Raw genomic sequence first — 8,747 nt, forward strand, 5'->3', positions numbered from 1 at the left:
AACCCGTGGTGAGGGCACCTTCTCAATAAGTCCTTATACCTCTCTCATGCATCCTATAGAGTCTCTAAATCCATTTGCACGAAGGAAGAGATATCATTCCTCAACTTAGTTGTCTTAGCTAGTAAAAAATACTTTAATAAAAACTTTTTGGTCATTTGCTCCCATGTAGTGATAAAACCTCGTGATAGGGAGTTCAACCACTGTTTAGCCTTATTTCTTAATGAGAATGGAAACAACCGTAGTTGAATGGCATCGTCAAAAATGCCAATTATCTTAAAAGTGTCGCAGAATTCTAAAAAGTTAGCCAAATGAGTATTTGAATCTTTATCTTGCAAACCATCAAACTGAATAAATTGTTGGATCATCTGAATGGTGTTCAACTTCAGTTTAAAGTTTCGCAGCAATAGCAGGTCTCAAAATACTCGATTCAGCCCCAGTTAATTTGGGCTTGGCATAATCGTACATAGTACGAGGAGTAGGATTTGTGGTAACCATAGGAGGTAGCTGATTATTCTGGTTTTCAGCCATCTCGTCCGTAATATTAATGATGTCCTCTTGCTCTTCCACTGTACTTTGTCTACTTTGCCTCACTTTTCTACGATTTCTGTGAGCTGTACTTTCAATCTCACTGTTGAATACTAAAGGTTCTAACAGGTTTCTTCTAGTCATATACTAAAAAAACCTGCCAGAAGCAAACAAAAGAAAAATTAGAAAAAAATTTAAACTAAAAATAAAAATAAAATGTAATAAAAGTAAAAATGGTTAAATTAATAAAAATTTAGTGTTCCTAACATCTTAGTCCTTGGCAACGGCGCTAAAAACTTGGTGAGTCACTAAACTAACTAAACCCATGATAAAGGCAAACGCACCTATCGAATAGTAGTATAGATATAGTGAGTCGGGAAAATCGTATCCACGAGGACTAAAAGTATTAGTAATTACTATCTTTTTATTATTTAGCCTATAAATTAAAAGGGATGTTTTAATCTAAATTTATCTAAACTATTACTAAGAACGCGACAGAGAATAGAATGAGAAAATACTTGAATATAACCAAAGAGAAAGATAATACTCAGGAAAGAATCCACCTAGACTTCACGTATTATTCTGAATCTGAATTAGATGATTTATTCACTTGCCTTGATACGTATAAATTCCTAAATTATGTTAATATCTCTTTTGAGAATAAGAACAACTGACTCTAGGTTGATTAATTGAAATCTCTTTCTAATTAAAACCCCTATTGTCGCATTAACTCGATCTATGGATTCCCCTATTAGATTTGACTCTAATCCGATAGATTTATGTCGTCCTATTTTTAGGATTGCATGCAACTCCACTCAATTATGCTAGATCTACTCTTAAATAGGGACTTTTGCTTTACTGAAATAAGTACATCACACTTGAATTAATATCTTGAAAATATTAAAGCAAGAAATAAGCATACATAATTGAGAACAAGAACAAGTATTTATCATATAATCCAACAAATCAAATAATAAGATTCATCATAGGTTTTATCTTCCCTAGGTATCTAGGGAATTTAGTTCATACTTTGGGAGGAAAACATCTCAAAATTAGAAAAACAACAAAATATAAAGAAACCCAAAAACTTCTAGAGAAATTTAATGGAGATCTTTAATCTTGAAGGAGATCCTGCTTCTAAATTGATTCTAACGACGTTCTTCGAGTAATTTCTTCATTCTACTTTGCGTGCCCCCTTAGATCCTCTTCTGGTGTGTATTTATAGACTTTAGAATGCTCAGAAACCCTAAAACTTGGCTTTTTTTGCTTGTTTGGGAAACAGGGAGCGATATCGACGCAAGCTGGCACATGGCTATGTGGCCAGCCCATGTAGCTCACACAGGCGTGTGCTCAGCCCGTGTGGGAATTGCTTGGCCGTGTGGATCCTAAAAATAGCTCGTTTTGCCTGATTTTGGCCCGTTTATCGCTCCTGTTGCTCCCCTATGCTCACCTAAGTATAGAAACATGAAATTAAAGGATTAGGAGCATCAAATTCACTAACTTATATGATAAATCATCTGAAAATACATCAGGAATGGCATTAAAGCATGTTACTTTTATGGTTTATCAGTGGTGTTTCCCTTCAAGAGACAACAACATTGCATCTCACTACTCTAAGTGTCTCATACTTGTCTATTGCATTGTAAAAGTTCCTAATACACCCTCATTGTTCTACTTTCATAGCATAAATTATTTTCGTTTCATATTCAAGAGGGTTAAACACAATAGAATCTTCTGATACATCGAATGAGATCACATACAATATTCAAAAATTTGTGTCCTCAAATGCTGAAGGATTCTTTCATAAACTTCATGAACAATCGATTGTCTGTGAATGTGGGTTCGATCCGGATCTCATTTTCGAAAATGAGTTTTGGGATATTTTAAATCTATATGAATGGAGGGAATTCAACCTTCAACCTTAGAGGTCCGCAGTGCCTTCTGTGGTTCATGAATTTTATGCCAATTTAAAATTTTTCGAGGAGGATAAAGTTTATGTTAAGGGAAGAGAGGTTGAAATCTCCCCGTCCTTAATCTCTAAGTATTATAGAGTACATTTTCTAGCAAACAATGAGATTGAATTGCTTGAGACTAGAAATTTTAAGTGTGTGAATGTGGACTATATAATGATTTATCTTACAGAAGGTTGAGGGCAATGGGAGAGGGAGGTCTATATAAATCATCCCCTTTCTTTCAACCCAGTTTTTCTTACCACATTAGCTAAAATATGGCTACATTTTCTCCATATGAAAGTTTGCCCCACTTCTAGCTCTAGGATTGTTAACCCCTTTCAAAACATCTTGCTAACTATTATTTTGCAGAGGAAACAATTTTCTATAGGTACATGGATCTACAAGTTCATGTTATGTTGTGTAATTAGAGACGATATGGGGATTTTCTTTCCGCATTTGATCACAGATCTATGCCGAGCCGTGGGAGTACCTCTAGATCCACTCAAACTGTTTCATCAACCGACTACGCATATGATAATGAATTCAATCTATCAGAAATTTAGCAATGAACTTGAGGAATGGGTTGGAAGGAGAATGGACTCAATTGACCCCAACAAAGTAAAAAAAGAAGGTATGCTGGAAAATATTCAAAAACAACTAGATGATCTTGTTAAATCAAGAGGTCACGACTCCTGAACAATTAAGATGATGAAAACATATGAGGAGAAATGTGTTAGTAATCATAGGGAAGGAAAACCAATATGGCCAACAAAAACGAAAAGATACATAGTTGAAGAGAGGTATGGAAGGAATGATAAACCCAACAGAGATTGAAACATGATGAATACAACATTCGTATCCACACCTAGATGAGGGATCAATTTAGAAAAACCATGAGAAATATCAAACAAGGGTTACAAACCTTCAAGCACAAGAGGTAAGGGAAAATAACCCATAGAACCAGAGTTAATCTCAGATGATTCCGCTTTGTTACATGTCTTTGTATTTTTTTTATTTTATGCGGCTTGTAAAACTTTAAACACTTTAGTTTTTGTCTTGGAACATTTTTATTTTACGTGTTGTTATTATTTGTTGTTTGTTTTTATTATATGCATCGAGTTACCCTGAAAGACTACACAACATATGGAGCTTCAATAAGGAGGTCGATGCCTGAGCTAGCCTGATGCTCCATTCTAGGGAAGTCCAGTAACCTCTTATCCTTTCTTCTAAACACAATGGGGACAATATGTAGCCTGAGTGTGAAGGGTTACATATAAGTTTTTATGTGTGTTTATGTTTTCTTGTTTTTATGCTTATTTGTAAGTTTATTTTAGTTTTTATGCATTTTTCAAAACAAATAAAAAATTCTTAAAATATTTTCTTTTTTTTTAATTTTCAAAAATCTAAAAATATTTCTTGCTTTCATTTTTAATTTGTATTATTGCATTGTGCTTGGACTGTAATTGAGTAATAAGTTAGTAGTTTTACATATCAGAGGCATATATAAGATTGTCAAACTTGTAAATTTTGAATGATACTAGATAATTTCTTGCTCTTAATTGTAGATTAATTAGTTCACTTAGTTAATAGGTATAATAGATTAGAGGCAATCACCGAAATGAAAATGTATAAAATGTATAGTAGGATGAATAAAATACATGAATCCTTGTAGATAAATAATTCAAATTGTTAATTGTTCGTTTAAATAGATGCATGCTTAATAGATTGTTGGTAGGTGACTAATCTGGGAAAAACCTTAGGCATTGTTTGTATTACCTTGAGCCTAAAGGACCAACCTTAAACATTACATTATCCCTACTTCCTGAATTTGAGCCTTACATTGCCTTTCTTAGTCAACCTCTATGTTTGAAACCTTGAGCCAAAATTGAATTCGAAACTCAACCCTTCACATTCCTTGAACTTTGTAATGCACTATCAAATGGGCGTTAAGCCATAGACATCGAGGGTTAGGTAGGAACATTACGAAGGTTTCTCACAAATGGGCGTTAAGCCATAGACATCGAGTGAAGAAGGGTCGAAGTAGCTCGTAACTGTTTCTTGCTAGAAATTATGGGCAAATCTTCTAGTGGCTTAGATCTTGCAACTATAGATCACAATAGTGAGAAAATTCTAATTGGGGTGGGGGACAGGAAAAGAGGCCTAGACAGGAGGCTGTGAATGTTAACATTTCTAATTCTAAGGATTCATTAACGTTATTCAAAGAGCACGATAATGTTATGATTCAATATATATCGATGGCTGCCAAAGGGCAAGCCGATCAGAAGTAGTGAAACTTATAAGTTAGAATGTCTGTGGGTTGGGGAGTCCACGAGCTGAGCGGAGACTTTGGCACATACTAAATATTTATAATCCCTACTAGTCTTCTTTATAGAGACCAAATTGAATGAGATTCAAATAGAGCGTGTAATAGCCCATTTTTAGTGAAATCGGAACAGTGGTTTTGGGACCACAAATCTAAATCAGAAAGAAAATTTATTTTAATATTATTATATGGTCCATATTATGATAGGAATGTTATATGAAAATTCTGATAAGAAAATTTTATCAATTATGTGCTTAATTATGGAAAGGACCAAGTTGCATAGAATGCAAAAGTTGAATTCCAGTAGCTAGAAGGATCAATTAGCTATGGAATTCAAAACTTGAGGTCCTTATATGGTAATTAGACCATTAAAGAAAAGTTAGTAGATATTTTTGGTGATTCATCCATGAAAAATTAGAAAAGGCTACAGACTAAATTGGAAATAAAAAAATTAATAGATGATAAATAATTTAAAAAGAAATATCATCATATTATTATCATATTCATCCCTCTATGGAAACCCAGAAGAGAGAAAGAAAACTAATCAAGCTTAATTAGGTATGTTTTCTTGTCTCATTTTTAGTAATTTTTATATTTTTGAGATCGGGTTAGTCTAATCTATCTATTTTGGGGATTAATTTGAAAAGTTATCAAAGTATGAAAATTTTACCATGGATGAATATGCTAAAATCGTGAAATTTATGATAGAAAATGAAAGGTCGTTGATTGATAAACAACTTTTACAAAGAGAATTTTGATGAAATCATGATTTAGGGACTAAATTGAAAAGTGGTAAAACCCATGGAAAATTCTGAATTTTGTGAAATACAAGTGCTGTAAATGTTATATGAAAATTTCGGTTAGGCTTGGAATAAGGATTAAATTGCATGAATTTCATTTTCCGAGCCTAGAGACAAAATTAAAATTTATGAAATGTTTAGGGGCAAAATGGTAATTTTTCCTAGAGTGTAAATTGAATCCAATTGAATATGAAATGTGATAAATTTATGATTAAATTCATTTATATAGATCCAGACAACTCAAGTTCGAAGCTAGATCGAGGAAAAGAAAAAGTTTCAGATTAGTAGATTTTCATACACAAACAAGTGTCGAGGTAAGTTCGTGTAACTAAAATGTATTAATTTTCATGCTTGAATTGAATATGGCATGTGATTGTATGAATTATATAAATGTTATAGATAAATGAAATAATCATATATTCAATAAAGTCAGAAAAATGTTAAGTTTCGTTTGAATAATGAAATTCGATGGATATATGTGATTTCCCGCATTGAATATGGTCCTGCATATGTTGCGGGCAGAATATAGCTCGGAAGAGCAATCCTGTTATAGCCCTTTCGAGCATCCTGTTAAATAGTTCTTGTGAGCATCCTGATCGGTAGTGATCATGTATGTGTTGCGCACTACCGCAGCTCTTTATGAGTGTCCTGTTACATGATTCGATCGATTGTGATCCAGCATATAATGTGGACACAAACACAGCTCTACGTGAGCGTCTTGATATAGAATCTTATGAGCTTCCTGACATGGCTCGCTTGAACTCTTTATTACCTTATCCAGTGCACCCTGATATTACTCTTTGGAGTTACCTGTTAAGCTCTGTGAGCTCCCTGAGTAAAACTCTTATGAGTTTCCTGTTTAGCCCGGATAAGTGTCCTGTTACATGGCTCATTTGAGCATCCTGATATGTGGCTCGAGAGTGTGCTCCCTAATTAAGTGCCTAATGGGTACCCTTGATTATGACTTGACGGTTTACAGCTTTGTACACCTTGAGTGTACTACCTGAATATCCATTGATATTTCAATAATTCAACGGAATAAATTTCTAACATGAGAAATTGTGAGACTAAGAGAACTATATCTCGAATGCTCCTGAAATACCTGAAGATTTATATCAAGATAAGCTCATCCATGCTTGTTTGATGTGCATGTGAATTATGTGACTAACTTACTTATTTGAGTGTATGTAATTAGGAAAATTTGCTAACTTGTTGGAAAGCATAATATTGTTATGCTTATTTAAATGAATATAATTGGTAAATTTACTTCCCGTTATACGAACTTACTAAGCATTAAATGCTTACTAGGTTTTGTTTTCTCTGTTTTATAATGATCGGAAGCTCATAAAGGTTGGAGATTGGTCAGAGCATCATCACACTATCCACTAGTTCGTTTTGGTATAAATAGTAAACTTATTTTGGTAAATGGCATGTATAGGCTAACTTTGCCAATGTTGCCATGTAAATGGTTGTTATAATCTAGCCATTGGAATGACTAGAATGATATGTTTTGGTATGATATTATAAGGTTATATATCATGTTAGTTTATATGTATGTGGTTTGCTCAAATTGAATTAGGTAGATATAAATCATTATAAGAAAGTAAGTTTGATCATATGAATAGGTGATACTATTTCATACATGTTAATGATGTTTGCTTGATTTATATAATTGAATTGGCTGGTAAATGCATGCAAATGTTATTGTAGGTTAATGGCTAATTTGGGTGAGAAATAAGGCTAGGAAATGGCCCTATTTTGTCCACACGGGTAGACACATGAACGTGTGTCTTGATCATGTATGACACACGATCTGGCACATGGGCATGTGGTTTGGCCATGTGTTCCCTCAATTTTAAATTTGAGAAACAGAATGCTCAAAATTAGGCACACGGGCAGAGACACAGACATGTGTCTCAGCCGTGTGTGCTACACGGCCTAGAACTCAGGCGTGTGTTTTAGCCATGTAAAACCTACACCTAATTTGTGAAAATTAAATTGACCACACGGCCTAGCATATGGGCATGTGGCAGGTCGTGTGTCACAAATCAGAAAGTTACACGGATAAGGACACAAGCTAGGATACGACCATGTGCCTCACATCGAATGCCCACATGGCCTACTCACACGGGCGTGTGACCTCTGTATTAAGGAAAAATTTAAAAATTTTGCGAAAAATATTCTGAGATCCCGATTTAGTCCCGACTTGATTCTAATGTTTAAATTGGGCCTCGAGGGTCCATTCAAGGGATAGTATGATTATTTTCGGATATGAATAGTAAATGATATGAATTATCTGTATTTGTTCTGTAAACTCCGGTAATACTCTATAACCCTGTTTTAGCGATGGTTACGGGTTAGGAGTGTTACAGAGTGGGTTTGGAGGAGGTGTGGTTTCTGAAATGGATTAAAAGTTAAAGTAGAAGGAACTAAGGGAGGTTTATGTTTGGCTTGGAAGGAAAATATTATGGTCCAAATCCGAAATTATTCAAAGAACCACATTGATGTGGAAATTTAAGAAGATGAAGTTAGTCCAAGGTGGAGATTTACTGGGTTTTATGGGGGCATGGGATGCAAGTCATAGGGAATATACGTAGGAGTTGTTGAAAATTCTAGGGAGAAGTCAAGTTTTGCCTTGGCTTGTTTGTGGCAACTTTAATGAAATTTTGTACTCCTATGAAAAGGTGGGTGGTATGTCAAGGGAAGAAAAAATAATGTTGGATTTTTGAAATGTGCTTGAGGAATGCTAGTTAATGGATATTGAATATTCGGGTCCATGGTTTACGTAGGAATAGGGTAATTTGCCGGAAACGAATATTAGGAGCGACTTGATAGGGGAGTTGCAAATTGTGATTGGATGAACTTGTTCCCAAGTATTTTAATCCGCCACTTACCTCATTCAATATTGGATCACTGTTCGATCTTTATCCAAACAGATCAAGAGACTTCGACTCATGACTTTATCAAGCACTATCACCCCGAAACCTGACTTCCATAGGATCGATTTCTGAGGTAATAGTCCTATCTCGGCATGATATATGAAATGCATGTGTTCTGAAACGTATTATCGCATCCTTGACCCCATAAATCTACCGATAAACTTTCATGATTTCACTTTTAAAACCCTAAATCCTAATTCTTAAAAAA

At 34.5% G+C, this 8,747-nt stretch overlaps 1 non-coding gene across 1 annotated transcript; it reads left to right on the top strand.

Moving 5' to 3' along the window:
- On the top strand, positions 1-107 carry LOC121204377 (small nucleolar RNA R71). The gene has a single exon (XR_005899302.1). It is a non-coding gene; the product is annotated as a small nucleolar RNA R71 (small nucleolar RNA).
- The last annotated feature ends 8,640 nt before the right edge of the window (positions 108-8,747 follow it).

Source organism: Gossypium hirsutum, chromosome A07 (genome assembly GCF_007990345.1).
Source record: "Gossypium hirsutum isolate 1008001.06 chromosome A07, Gossypium_hirsutum_v2.1, whole genome shotgun sequence".
NCBI lineage: Eukaryota > Viridiplantae > Streptophyta > Magnoliopsida > Malvales > Malvaceae > Gossypium > Gossypium hirsutum.